Source organism: Phytophthora cinnamomi (assembly GCF_018691715.1).
Source record: "Phytophthora cinnamomi strain GKB4 chromosome Unknown Contig55, whole genome shotgun sequence".
Classification (NCBI taxonomy): domain Eukaryota; phylum Oomycota; class Peronosporomycetes; order Peronosporales; family Peronosporaceae; genus Phytophthora; species Phytophthora cinnamomi.
The window spans coordinates 154044-168923 of NW_027150988.1; positions in this window are offsets into that span (position 1 = coordinate 154044).

The window sequence follows — 14880 nt, forward strand, 5'->3', positions numbered from 1 at the left end:
CGGGCGAGCAGTATAATACCCTAGGCTATCTTGAGGATCTTCAATTTGGTATTATACCGTTCTGAATAGTATACCGTTCCACACATTGTACCATTGTATTGAATTGTCCAGAATGCCCAGCGAAACCAATAATTCTTCCAACCTCCAGGCTCTCACTTTGCATACCTCTGCGTGCCCTTCAAGTGACTACCACCCCCTCACCCCCTCCGTACCAACCTCGGTCGCCATGGCCCCAAGCGAACCTCCAAAACCAATCTCGAGAAGAGAGGACGAAGTTAGAGCTACCGAATTTAGACGACCAGAAATTGACTTTTTTCGGTAGTTCTGTACGACTTTGACAGACTAAAAACATGTGGAGACCGTGTTACCCATTAAGTAGGGTAAATCTATTTTATCTTCGTTTCGTGTGCGAAGATACACAAAACTATGGATAAAACTTTAAAGGACGAAACTAGATTTGGGAATTGTGGGGCTTGGGCGTTTTCCGTGGCTCCAAAACATGTCTTGTGTCATTTTGGTAGATAAACTTTCAAAATGACCAAAGATACCAAATGTACCAAAATAATTGTGAACAATAGAAACAAATCATGTATTGAAAGTTGAAGTTGGCCTCCTCCACTAACCGCTACGCTATTCCATCGCATTGATAGCCATGTTTTCAATGTAGGCTATCGCCTTGTACAGATAGCGCATGTGGAGGTAAGGCACTAGTCGGTAGATGCTGTCGTCCCACTTCGCATTGGTGATCAACATCTCGAGAACCGCCAGGCACCAAACTCCACACGAACTGGAGTCCTGCTGCTTGCACCAACTAATCCGCCCATATAACAACTTCTTTCCCAACTCCAGAAGCTCTGCAACTACTTGTCGCACACTTGTCTCAATGATCTTGTAGTTTGAATCAGACTGCAGCGGATCGAACATGTAGCACACCTCGTTGTCTCTGTCGATCAGAAACGACACCCAATGCAGGTTGATGTTGAGGACGCCCACAACGCGCTTGTACTTTGGATCGCTAGCTCCACAACCCCCAGCAACACGCCGTTTCTGTTCTGGCACTGCAAACTAGTTGAAACTGGGGTGGATGACGCCAACATCAGGATACTCATCTCTCAGAACGAAGAGTGCAACTAACAGCGATGTAGTGTGAAGCCACAGATCTTCGCGGAAATCCATTAACTGGGATCCAGCTACAGTCTCGCCCGGTATCTTGTTAACGGCGAGGTTGAGCGTCTCCACGTACCCCTTGAGCTCGGACTACACATTCACATTTGGTTAGGATTTGATGTGTGTTTGGAATAAATTTGGTGAATACAGTTTACCTTTGTGATTGTGCTGGTGTCTTGGAACGGCTCGCGAAGGTCACTGACTCGCCACTCAACAGACGCCAGCCACTTCAACGTTCCCATCACCAGCTTTGTAGTGGGTCTAACTTGACTCACTACTTTTGCTTACACGTGCGCCACGTGTATGAGGAAGCGTAAGTACTTAGTAATAATTTGAATTAATTATACTTGAGTCCACACGTATAATATAAATCAAATAAAGACTCCAAGTAGCTAGTTTAACGTAAAATGAGAACTGTATTGTCTGTAAATTGATCTTCCTCCTAAAACTGCTAAAAACTGTTTATCATCTATAAAAGGGTTGGCAGCGGCTGGCTGTCAGAGCCCCGCTAATATGCATGTCTCTGATTGGTAGAAAGATGCTGCTTTCTACCAATAGGATCTTTTGGGAATGTGTGGACCACTCATTGTGGTGGCCCACTTCAATGTATCCATTGGTGTGTCTTACACCAATGTGAGGAAGTATCTAAAACCTTTAACAGATATTTATCTGTTAAACCATAAGTGACAAATGTCATGCACAAGTGACAGTTTTCACTTGTGACCGTTGTCATGCACAAGTGACTGTTGTCACTTGTGTGTGTAACCCCGTTACACCATCTCCCAGTTAAGCTTATACGTGTCGGTCTCGACACGTCAATTAATATTGACTGCTCGTCAATTGTTTGTGCTGGGGGGTTCCGTGCTCATCCGCAATGAGCACGACCAAGCTGAAGAAGGCCATTGCAACAGAGTGTAAGCTCTCTGTTGCTGAGTACCATGCGTGGCAGGACGAAGTGCGTCGCTACCACGGGAACAGACAACGCAGGGTCTGTGTACGATTCATCGATGTCGGCCGCGTCGGTGCGTCGACATCTCTAAGCGAATTTATATTGCTTACCGTGATCGGGCAAGCAAGCGCCAAAGCACTTCGAGTCCTCCTCGAAGCGAGGCAAGCAACTCCACGCTGTTGCGGTGGAGGCTGGTGTCCGTGCGCACTCTTCGTCCAGGTGGCGGTGCGTATTAGCAACCGCGACGACAACAAGTATACTATATATACCTGAAAGCTTCAATGGTCTCCGTGCTAATTATCTAGCACGCGAGTCGTCAGGCGTTGTAGATTACTACAGCGCTCGCTCTACCTTTGCGTGTTGGGTTTCGTATTCCTTCACCATATCCGGTACGTCTTCCATCAGGACGTTCCGACGATCCCACGTGTCGTTGGGAAGGAAACCTCTCCAGCGAATGCGAAAACAATCCGGGCCTCGGATTGTTTTCCTATGATCAACAATTCGCTGGACGATCCAGCGAATTTCTCCGCGTGCGTCTCGCAGCGGTGGCGGAGGTGGTGTAAACACGCCCCGATGGTCAACGCCATGTTGACCTTCCTCTCGTGTCGCTCCACGACCAGGTGACGGTCGTGGAGTACCTTCAGAGCGCGGAGGTTGCCGCTCCTGTAAACATCGTGTCCCAGCTATGGCGGTCTCCCAGAACGCCTTGAACGCGCCGGTCGGGCTGTAGGCCCGACTGTATGAACTGGCCCAGCGCGACTACGCGCTGGAGAGGAGGGTTTCCCCTGCCGAGTCTGTCTCTTCGGGTCAGACGAGCCACTTGGCTCGTGTTGGAGGTAAGGCTTTAACCGCCCGACATAAAATGTCGGATGGAGGCGCATGCTAGACGGTATGTCTAGCGTGTAAGCGTTGCCGTGCCGTGCCAACACGGTGAACGGCCCGGTGAAGCGCGGAGCAAGCTTACTTGCTCCGAAATCCGAAACTTCATGTTTAAGCAGGTTTTGAGTGGCTAACAAAACCAATGAACTAACTTTGAATTCATTTGTGTTGCCTCTGCCCACATTGTCTGCGTTCAGCTTCTGTTGATCAACAGAAGCTGCTATTACATCCTGGACAAAGCGAATCACGGCTTGTCTTTTGGTGATGAAACTGATTGCATCCGAGCTGAAGTCATTCAGCTCGCTCTCCGCTAGAGGCCCGGCCTCTGCGTGGTTCTTCGCGGTGTCTGCGCCCTGCGCAGACCCGTGGTCGTTGGCCTTGTTGTTGGGGGAGTCTGCGCCCTGCGCAGACTCATGTGGTTTATCCATTGTTGCAGCTGACACTGTTCAAGTGTCAGCGGTTTTCTGCGGCTGCTGTATTGCAGTCGTAGATCCTCCCCCACTTAAAGTGGGAGCCACCACTCCGAGTAAACTCGGTAGACGGGGATGCCGCATGGCATTCACATAAAACGGTATATGCCCGGTCGAGGCATGCACTGAGTTGTTGATGGCAAACGCTGCCATCGATAAGCACTCGCTCCAGTATTGGAACGAGTGAGCGTAGCTCTTGATAATGTCGACGAGCACGCGGTTCACGCGCTCGGTTTGGCCGTCCGTCTGCGGATGGTCCGCAGTCGACATTGAAAGCTGGCTCCCAAGAAGTGTAAACACTTCTTGCCACAGGTGCGCTGTGAAGCGCGAGTCTCTGTCCGACACGATGTCGATCGGCATGCCATGGTGTTTGAACACCATGTCGACGAGCAGACGGGCCGTCTGCTTCGCGGTCACCTCTGCTGGCACCGCAGCAAGATGTACCATCTTGCTGAAGCGGTCTACAAAGACCACAATACCGGTGTTCCCTCCGCTATCCGGGGGAAGACCAAAGATGAAGTCCAAAGACATGGACTTCCAACACTCCGACGGAGTCGGTAGTGATTGTAAAGGAGCCTGCGCGAATGGCGCAGGCTTTACGCGTTGGCATACCTCGCAAGCACGGATGTACTTGCGCACCCACTTATACTGGTGGTGCCAGTAGAAGTCGCGCGTGAGAAGGACGTAAGTCTTCTCACGTCCGAGATGTCCCGCAGTCGGGGCATCATGATACTCGTACACGATCCTGAGTCGCAGGTCATGGTCATTTGGCACGACAACGCGATCCGCGTTGTCGTCGACTGCATTATAAAGAAGCAGTCCGTCGTGCACCCGATATCGGTGTGCACGCGCACGAAGGTGCTTGGGCAACTTCTGACGAGCCTTGTCAGAAGGTGCTGTGCCATAGGCCAGCAAGAGTTTCGCGTCCGCGTCGTGCGCGTACGCGGCCTTCACGTCGTCCAACAGAGACGACGTGGGTGTGCTCGTTCGCATGGCGTCAATGGCATTGACGTCAGCAGCTTCTGCGTAGTCCGGCCGACGTGATAACGCGTCGGCCACCACGTTCAATCTTCCGGGTTTGTATTCGACCCGGAAGTTATACTCTGCAAAGAATGAGAGCCATCTCGCCATTCTATGTGATATGTGTGGCGACTTCACTGCGGTGCGCAGTGATGCATGATCGGTGTAGACCACAAATGGTCTACTTCCAAGTAGATGCACTCGGGACTTTGCGAGTGCATACTTCATGGCAAGGGGTTTCTTGTCATGCAGCGGATAGTTGCGCTCAGCTGGCTTCAGCTGACGCGATTGGTAGTAGACGACACGATCACGGCCCTCGTGATCGTGCTGCATCAATGCGCATCCGATTGCAAAGTCGGATGCGTCACATACGACGTGAAATGGACGATCTTGGTGAGCTACTGCCAAGATCGGTGCCTCAGTCAAGCCCCGCTTGACTGCATCGAATGCCTTTTGGCAATCGGTTGTCCAATTCCACACAGCTTCCTTCTTGAGAAGCTGTGACAGCGGGCGGATCTTGCCCGCGTAATCCTCCACGTACTTGCACAAGTACGTGGCCAAGCCAAGGAACTGCCACCGTTCCTTGACACTTGAAGGCGTTGGCCATTCATTGATCACTCTGACCTTTTTCGGGTCAGGGCGAACACCATTCTTCCCTACGAGACACCCGAGGACGGGTATCTCGCTCGCCCCGAAGATACACTTCTTCAGGTTCGCGTAGAGCTTCCGGAGATGCACTCTGTGCATCTCTACGTCGGTCTTCCCGTCCACAGCCCGGCTGTGGATGAACACATCATCGAAGTAGCTCGGCACGAAGTCGCGCACCGAGCGCAACAAGTGCGTCACGCACCTGTTAAAAGTCGCAGGGGCATTCTTAAGCCCCTGTGGCATTACTAGCCATTCCCAGAGCATGCCGCTTGGCGTGCTCACTGCCGTGAGAGGGGTATCGCTCTCACGCATTAGGATTTGATAAAATCCATCTCGCAAGTCGAGAGCACTTTAAACGGTGCTCCCGGCCATCGAATCGATGATAACATCTTTTCGCGGTATCGGCGTCTGCGCCGGTACCGTCGCATCGTTCAGCTTGTTGTAGGCATGAACGATGCGCCATCCGCCCTGTGGCTTTTTGACACAGAACGTCGGAGCACTGTGCGGGGACTTCGATTCCCGCACTTGTCCTGCTTTGCGACGACTTTCAAAGAAGTCGTCGATTGCTTTTACTTGCTCTCGCGGCAGTGGCCACTGCCGCGTGACACAGTACTTCGTGCCTGGCACGAGATCAATATCGTGCTGAATACCCTTATCCTGCGGAAGCTCCGCTGGAATCTCTTCCGGGAGTACGTCTTTGTACTCCCTCAACAATTCGTAATAGGGACTCGACTTTAACGTGTCCCAACCTTGTTCCTCGAAGCGCTCTCGCTTCGTCTTCGCACTGAGAGTGTCTTCACTCTCAGTGGTGCTTCCCATGAAGAGCTGCCTCAGCTCTTCGCTCTCGCTTTCCGTTCTTTCGCTGTTCGAAAGAACGCAGACTTGCTCGATGCGTCCATCGTGCAAGTCGCGCGTGAAGCGCTTCCAGCTCATGGCTGGAATCGAAGTCAACTCCGACGCCATCGTCGGAGGACTAGCGAGTTCCATCTCACGATACTGGAATCCAGTATCGGTACGCGTCAAGACGCTTAGCATCTCGACGTCCGGCGTTACCGCCTCAGTCTGCCCAGCAGACTGTTCTCGTGGCATCCCGGTCCCGGACCGAGACTTGCGCAGCGTTCTTCGCATGCGCCGTCTTCTTGTTGTGCGGAGCCCGGCTCCGCACAGTTGTTCTTCTGGTCCTGGCCCGGCCGTGGACAGTTGTTCGCCGGCGGACCCTGTCCGCGGGCGCGCGGTATCAAGCCCGGTTTGACCGCATGTTCCTTCGTGCAGCCCGTCTGCACGGTAATGTGTCCTTTCGCCGGCAGACCCTGTCTGCGGGCGCGCGATATCAAGCCCGGCTTGATCGCATGGTACGTTTGCAACCGTCCGCACTGTTTGCAGCGTCAACTCCCGGAGTTGACACGCCTTCGTCACCTCGACGCCATTCATTGGCGGAGCCCCTCATGACCGAGGGTGCGTCGGCTCCCGGAGCCGACGCGTCGTTGTCGACCTGACCGCTTCGGGTCAGGGATTGTCCCTTACACGCTTGAACGTGGGTGTTGGTTCCCGGAACCAACACATCTTTTTCTTCCGACGTCGGCAGCATTGCCGACGTGGGTCTCACTTGTGCGCGTCCTCGCGCACTTCCTGGGCACTCCGGGACAGCAGCATAAAGCGCTGTCTCGACTGGTGAGCCGCGCGCACCTACTGGTGCGTGCGCTGCGGTAACAGGGCCATCGCTCTCTGTTCCGCTGTCGCGTCCGAAGCGCACGAGCGTGCGCTTCTTCCAGTCTATCACCGGATCATGCCGTGGCTTGCACGGCATGCCCATTACCACGTCGAACTTATCGTCCAGGTCCAGGACGATAAAGTGTTCGACAAACAGTCGTTGTTTGTACGAGAAGCGCACGTTCACGACGCGCTTCTCGGTCTTCACGATGGCACCTGTTGCCAGTCGTACCTCCAGAAGACTTCGAGGTACATTTACATCCTCGAAGTCAAGACTCGGCAGGCTCCGAGGTCGAACAAAGTTGTTCGACGCGCCTGAATCTACCAAAGCTCGAAGAGAGTCACTTGCTCTCTTCGAGTAAACCTTCAAGATGACTAGGTTCGGCCTGTCATCTTGTTTCTTGCAGCGAGAGCTAGTCTCACTGGGGGCTGCAGTCCTCAGTGTCGCGTGCCCGATGTCGGCACACGCGACTGCATTACCAGTAGGGCGCCCCGCGCCTACTGGATGTTCGCGTTTTTTGTTGGTCCGCGGCGATGCCTAGCACCGCCACGACGGCAACATCCAGGGGGCATGGGAGGTGTGCACTCCCGTGCAAAGTGACCGATCCTTCCGCAACGGAAGCATCGCACGTTGCCTCCCTGCTGCTGGTAACCAGCAGTTGTTGAGTTCGAGAGGTCCATTGGTTCTGGACCTCCCGTCCTCGCTACCGGGCGCGATTGCGGCCTCGGCGCATTTGCATGGAGTTTAGCCTGCCGCAGGCTAAACTCTTCTTGCATGGCAAGAGTGATTGAAGCTTCGAGAGTACTCGGGTACTCTTGGAAGAGATAGGTCTTCACGAGCCCATCTCTAAGTCCTTTCATAAACGTGACGACCTTGGTCGCCTCGTCAATCGGGTTAGTCACGATATTTGATACCAAATATCGTGCGCGCTGCGCGTAAGCATGGACGTCATGCTTACCCTGCTGAAGGTCGAGGAACTCCGCCCTCGACCGGAACTCGTTTTGCGGGGGCTCAAACGCTTGTCTGAGCTCCTCTTTGAATACTTCGTACGTGCTGAAGCACGTAGGATCGGAGAGTCGGCACCCGTACGCCCAACCCCTTGCGCGTCCGCCAAGGCAGGACATGGCGAACGCGACCTTCGACAGCGGGTCGACGATGCGTCGAGCCGCTATGGCTGTGTCGAGCTCGACAAGCCACCGGAGGAGAGGCTCGCCCTCTCTTCCCACGTAATTGCTTACGCTCAACTTTAATGGTTGAGCACGCGGTGTCGTCCCTGACGACGCCGTCACTGAGGAAGCAGCATCACGCTGCTCCTTCATGATGAAGCCCAGATCAACACCATGTTGCTCCGTCGGCGATAGCGTTCGCAGCATCGTGGCTATCGCCGCTTCTCCAATGACTGTTGACAGTCGTTGGAGGGCCTCCCACTCTGGATCAGACAGGTGGGGGCAGTCAGCGCGTGCAACATGCGTTGCAGGCGTGTTGGAGTTCTCCATGGGCACCTCCATGCTCATGTGGTTCTCGGCTCCGCGTTCGTACACCGCGTACGAACGTCAAGCAGTCGGTCGTTGGACGGACTACAAAGTGCTACCAGGTGTAATGGGCCTACTTTGGCTCACTACTTTAGCTTACACGTTGCGCAACGTGTATGAGGAAGCGTAAGTACTTAGTCATTACTTAGGTTAAGTATATTTGAATACACAAATATAAGTTAAGTAAGAAAGGATTCCAAGTGACTTAGATTAGGTAAAATGAGAACTGTATTGTTTGTAAATTGGTCTTCCTCTTAAATCTGCTAAAACTGTTTATCATCTATGAAAGGGTTGGCAGCGGCTGGCTGTCAGAGCCCCGCTAATATGCATGTCTCTGATTGGTAGAAAGATGCTGCTTTCTACCAATAGGATCTTTTGGGTATGTGTGGACCACTCACTGTGGTGGTCCACTTCAATGTATCCATTGGTGTGTCTTACACCAATGTGAGGAAGTATCCAAAACTTTTAACAGATAACCTATCTGTTAAATTCACAAGTGGCTTGCAGCCACTTGTACGTGTAACCCCGTTACAAACTTGAAGTTGTTCCGCGCCTCGTGGATACTAGCCATGGCATCCAACTGGTCGAACGTGGCGCAACCGCAGTCCGGCCAGTGCGCCAGCAAATCAATATTACCAGCCGCCTTGATGGCTTCGATGCCTTCCTCCACTTTGTCTGGAACAAGCATTTCCGAAACTGTTGGTACATCTTGACCTACGTTGTACGGTCTCACAGATACAGTGCTGCTCACTTCAGCCATAGACATGACGAGAGCACCCACCATCGCTTTCGCATGGAACATACTGTATGGTCCGTCCAGGAGTGCAGCAACGCCATCAAACGTTGCCAGTTTTGATATTTTACCCTCGCGGTATTTTTTTGCGAGCGCTCGAGCCGCCTTACGTTCTTCCTTTCCCTTTTCTCGTCTCAGTTGAGCTTTACTGCCCTATATCACTGGGCAAGGCGCGAATGTCCACGCCACTGTCGGTTTGGCTTGTTTCTCTGGAACTTTGGTGGTATATGTGGTATCTTCGGTTGCTTTTGGTAGAGCGTCACCAATCTGAAAGCCCTTGGGGTGATCGCTGGCGACGTCAGCATCACATTCCAACTCTACATCCGTGGTGCAATGACTGCGATGGACGCATGGACCATGCTCCAGGAGCAGTTCAACCGGAGCACGCTCAAGAACCGACTCCTCGTCACCAAGAAGCTGCATAACTTCAAGATGGAGCCCGGTACGCGGTTCACGACGCACGTGGACCGATTCAAAGAAATCGTGCTCCAAGTGGAGACGATTGGCGAGCCTCTCGACGAGACACGCCAACTCGTGCTGCTGCCCGGCAGCTTGACCGACGAGTACCGGATGATCAGTACCGTGCTCGAGAACACGCCGAACATGACGCTCTCGTACGCAATCCAAGCGCTCGCTGGTGTTGAAGCCTCGGATGAATCGTCATCGGCTCAAGATAATGCGTTTGCTACGAAGAAGGAGGAGAATTTCAAGCATCGGTTCAACGGCAAATGCTTCTACTGCAAGAAGACTGGCCACAAGGAATTTGAGTGCCGCAAGAAGAACGCCGACAACGAACGTGGGCAAGTCGCGCAAGCTGCGTCCGACTTCGCGTTTACGGCAACGGGTGCGATGGACAAGTCGAAGTGGCTCGTGGACTCCGGTGCCAGCTCGCACATGACCAGCGTCCGGGACAAGTTCATGTCCATGAAGGAGCTGAAGACGCCAGTCCGCATCACGATCGCGGATGGCACGAAGATCGACGAGTTGCAAAGGGCACCGTCGGAATGAAGCTGATGGACGGAACGTCTGTCACGCTGTCGGATGTGCTGTACATCCCTGAAGTTGATGGAAGCCTCATCTCGGTTACGAAGCTGGCCGAGAAGGACGTCGTCGCGCAGTTCAGCAAGGTCAAGTGTGTCTTTCGCTATGGCGATGCTACCGTCATGGAGGCCAAGCGTTTTGGAAACATCTACATGTTGAAGACAGTGGGGGCGAGGTGTGTCGTGCGGCGACGGCATCTCGTAAGGAGCCATGGGCCGTTGTGCACGCCCGTCTCGGCCACATCCCGTTCAAACGTTACGAACAGCTGTTGACCATGGCAGACGGAGTGCCTTGCGTTTCTGATGGTGTCACAAGTGGTGCCGTCTGCGCAGGCTGCTGCATGGGCAAGATGAGAGCGGACGACTATCCGCGACACCCGGAGAAGCTCGTCAAGAGTGCGGGCGTACTGGATCTGGTGCACACGGACGTGATGGATCCGATGCAGACAAAGACACCCGGTGGTTGCACGTATGCGGTAACCTTCATCGATGACTACTCACGTCACGTGACCGTCTACTTCATGAAGGCCAAATCGGAAGTGCTGTCGAAGTTCAAGATCTTCAAGGCAGCAATGGAGAACGCAACTGGCAACACGATCAAGCGCCTACGTTCTGACAATGGCGGCGAGTACACGGGCAAGCAGTTCAAGGCCTACCTCGACCGCACTGGCATCAAGCATGAAAAGACTGTGCCATACACGCATCAGCAGAATGGACGGGCTGAGCGCATGAACCGAAGTCTGGTGGAGATGGCGCGCTGTATGCTATACTACGAAGCCATCGAGAAGAAATGGTGGGCCGAAGCCGTAAACACGGCCGCGTGGATCATCAACCGGCTCCTCAACTCGGTGAACGTCAAGACGCCCTACGAAATTGTGCATGGAACCAAGCCGCAGCTCAAGAACATGAAGGTATTTGGTTCAGTCGGCTACGCGCACATTCCCGACGACAAGCGCCGCAAGGTTGATGCCAAGGCCTTCATGTGTTGTTCCGTGGGCTACGAGGATGGTGTCAAGGGATACCGAGTTCTCAACGTGGCAACGGGAAAGGCGCAAATCGTGCGCACCGTGACGTTCGTGGAAACAACAAGTCTGGATGACATGGTGGAGAAAATGGAGCTGGATGACGATGAAGTCAAGGTGGAGCAACCTAGCTATGGTAGACGGCAACCGAACGAGTCAGGACAAGTCGTGCCAATGGATTCTAAAGTTGGGGGCGTGATCCCACTTCAACGTGACATGGGCGTAAACGATGCGATCGTGCCATACGGATCGACACATCATAAGATTACTCGATCGCGTGCTTGCCACATTGACGAGACAACGGATCCCGAAGAGGCAGGCGCTCGCAAGAAGCAAGTCGTGGCGCCCTCGACTACTGGCACGAAGCGCCAGAAAATAATGCAAGGCAGAGCTCAGATCAATGAGGACCAACTCGCAATTGAAGGTGGCCAAGCAATGGCTGCAACGGAAGAGGTCCCGACGTCATATGAAGAAGCTATGGCGAGTGCGGACCAAGTGGAATGGAATAGGGCTATACAGAGCGAGTTGAAGTCGCTCGTGGCCAACAAAACATGGAAGCTGGTGCCGAGACCAGCTCATCAACGACCGATCGGCTGTCGTTGGGTATTCGCATTGAAACGCAACCAGAAGGGACAAGTCATTCGTCACAAGGCCCGTCTCGTAGCCAAGGGTTACTCGTAACGTCACGGCGTGGACTACGAAGAGACGTACGCCCCGGTGTCTTACCTGAGCTCGATTCGCGCCAAACTGGCAAAGTGCGTCGCAGATGGATACGACATCGAGCAATGCGACGTCGACACCGCGTTCCTGTACGGCAAGCTGGAAGAAGAGATCTACATGGACTTGCCAGAGGGACTCCGAGATCCCTTAACACTTGCCGGAGAAGATTGTGAAGAGGACGTCGTTTGTATGTTGCTGCAAAGTTTGCACGGACTCAAGCAGGCGTCACGAGTATGGAACGAAACGATTGACGCGCACCTCAAGGTGATGGGATTCAAGCTTGCTGACGCCGACCCGTGTGTGTACACAAGAGGGGGTGGAGACGACCACTGCATTGTGTGTCTCTACGTGGACGACATGCTGATCGCATCGCGGGACAATGCTTACATCGGTGAAGGCTGGAATCACGGAGACGTTTCGAATCAAGGACCTCGGGCGCGTACGTTTCATTCTTGGAATTGAGATTGACTACAACATGGATCACAAGACACTGAGAATCTCTCAACAAGCGTACACCGAGTCGATCATCAAGAAGTTTGGGCAAGAGAACGCGAAGCCGTGCACATCGCCTATGGAAGCTGGAGTTCATCTGACGAACCGCAGACGGAAGAAGAGAAGACCAAGATGAAGTCAAAGCCCTACCGATCGCTGGTGGGCGGCCTGATGTACCTGGTATGTGGAACACGACCTGGCATTTCGGTCGCGGTTGCCAAGTTGAGTCGTTTCCTGGAGTACCCTGACCAGAAGCACTGGGACGCCGGAATCAAGGTAGTGCGCTACCTACTGAAGACCAAGGACGTGGCATCACGTACGATAGGTTACGTGGAACCGAGCTCGTCCCCTACTCAGAAGGACATTGGCACTGAACAAGTGGGGGCTACAGGGATCTATGAAGACAACCAAGGCGCGATGGCACTGGCGAAGAATGTTGGATACCAAGCTCGCACGAAGCACATCGACATACGCTACCACTTTATTCGCGAGAAGGTGGTGAGCAACGAAGTCGAGCTGGAGTATGTGGAGACCAAGAACCAGCTCGCTGATTTCATGACGAAAGGTCTATCGTCGAAGACGCTCTGCTACTTGATGATGTGTAGCAACGTTGGCCCAAGCTCGAGACATCGAATTGAGTGGGGTGTGGAGGTTGCACTTCGCTGTCTGATCGACTGGATCCCTACCGCGAGGCAGACGGCCTGCGCGTGCTGGCACGTGCCACCGGGGTCTGTGGTTGAAGATGGGAAGATCTCACAACCTGATTGGCTGGACTATCTTTGATACTGGAATGTGATTGGACGACAACTTCGATTTGGGTGCTTGTGATTTGCATGTGTTGAGTCAACCGTTTTGAGCCACAGCCGTGACTAGGCGGATCAGTCTTACGGCTGGCAACTTCGTTTGGACCGCAGCCGAGATCGTTTGGACCACATCTACAAGCCTCACCTACTAGGGAACATTGCATACAGTAGAGACTGCTAGCTGGTAAATACACTAACCTAAATCGAGCTCACTTTCGGATTTCCTTCTAACTACTCACTCGACTACCAAACCTCATTCGCACACTCTCAATTCTGGATTCATTTCGAAAGTTGGCGGATGGGGGAAATTACGGATAGCGAACGCCAGGCCGTCTGGGAAACCCTACTGCTTCGCAGCGTAGGAGGCGTGCTTACACGTGGGGAGATCGTCCGAGTTGCAATGTACTTCCACGTGAGCCGCCAAGTTGTCGAGCGCATTGGAAGCGTGGAATCAACTCGATGGGAGATCGAGTAGCAGCTGTGGTCAAGTCAAGAAAGAGTGCAAGATGGACCGCCGCCCCGCTGCACCTGCCAACCGCCCTGACGACTCTCCCCCCCCCCCCAACCTCGCTGACGCTCCTGCGCCGAGGCCTGGAACGCTGGATTCGACCTTTCGTGCCCGGACCGATAACCCCCTTGTGTCGCAAGTACATGCGCTACGCGCCCCACGCTCGACTTGGTGCGCGTCGTGTGCTGGAAGCGATGCGGGATCCGACGACGATGGAGGGCTCGGTTGCTGACGATGAGCTTGAGGCGAAGGCTGAGAGCGACGCTTGAACGGAGGACTCGCGCTTCCCGCTGCCAGCGCCCATGGAGCATATCATAAATTCTAATGGTGGAAATGATTACCGGCTCGAACATTTGCTCAGTACAAACTGATGCGCACGGACAGTCTTCCAACGTCATCGCCATGCGATGCAACATCTCTCAGCAAGTGGGATCCTCGTAGCACCCGAAGCCAAATCCTGTGCCCCTCAAGTATAAAGTGAGATCTTAGATCCATTTTTGTGTATGTAGTGCGGCGGAACAAGAACGCCTGCGCCTCTCTGGACTGTGCCTCGCTTGGTGTCAACTCTAGATCTCCAGCACTCCCACAATTTTATAATCAGGAATATGAACGAGGCGGAGCGCTGCGCAAAAAAAAAACAAATGGTCATCTATGTAGTGGATCTAACTTGATTCACTACTTTAGCTTACACGTCGCGCTACGTGTATGAGGAAGCGTAAGTACTTAGTAATTAACTAGGTTAATTATATTTGAATACACAAATATAATTTAACTTTAGATAAGACTCCAAGTAGCTAGCTTAATGTAAAATGAGAGCTGTATTGTTTGTAAATTGATCTTCCTCCTAAATCTGCTAAAGACTGTTTATCATCTATGAAAGGGGTTGGCAGCGGCTGGCCCGCTAATATGCACGTCTCTAATTGGTAGAAAGATGCTGCTTTCTACCAATAGGATCTTTGGGTAGGTGTGGACCACTCATTGTGGTGGTCCACTTCAATGTATCCATTGGTGTGTCTTACACCAATGTGAGGAAGTATCCAAAACTTTTAACAGATAATCTATCTGTTAAATCCACAAGTGGCTTGCAGCCACTTGTACGTGTAACCCCGTTACAATCTATTTCCGA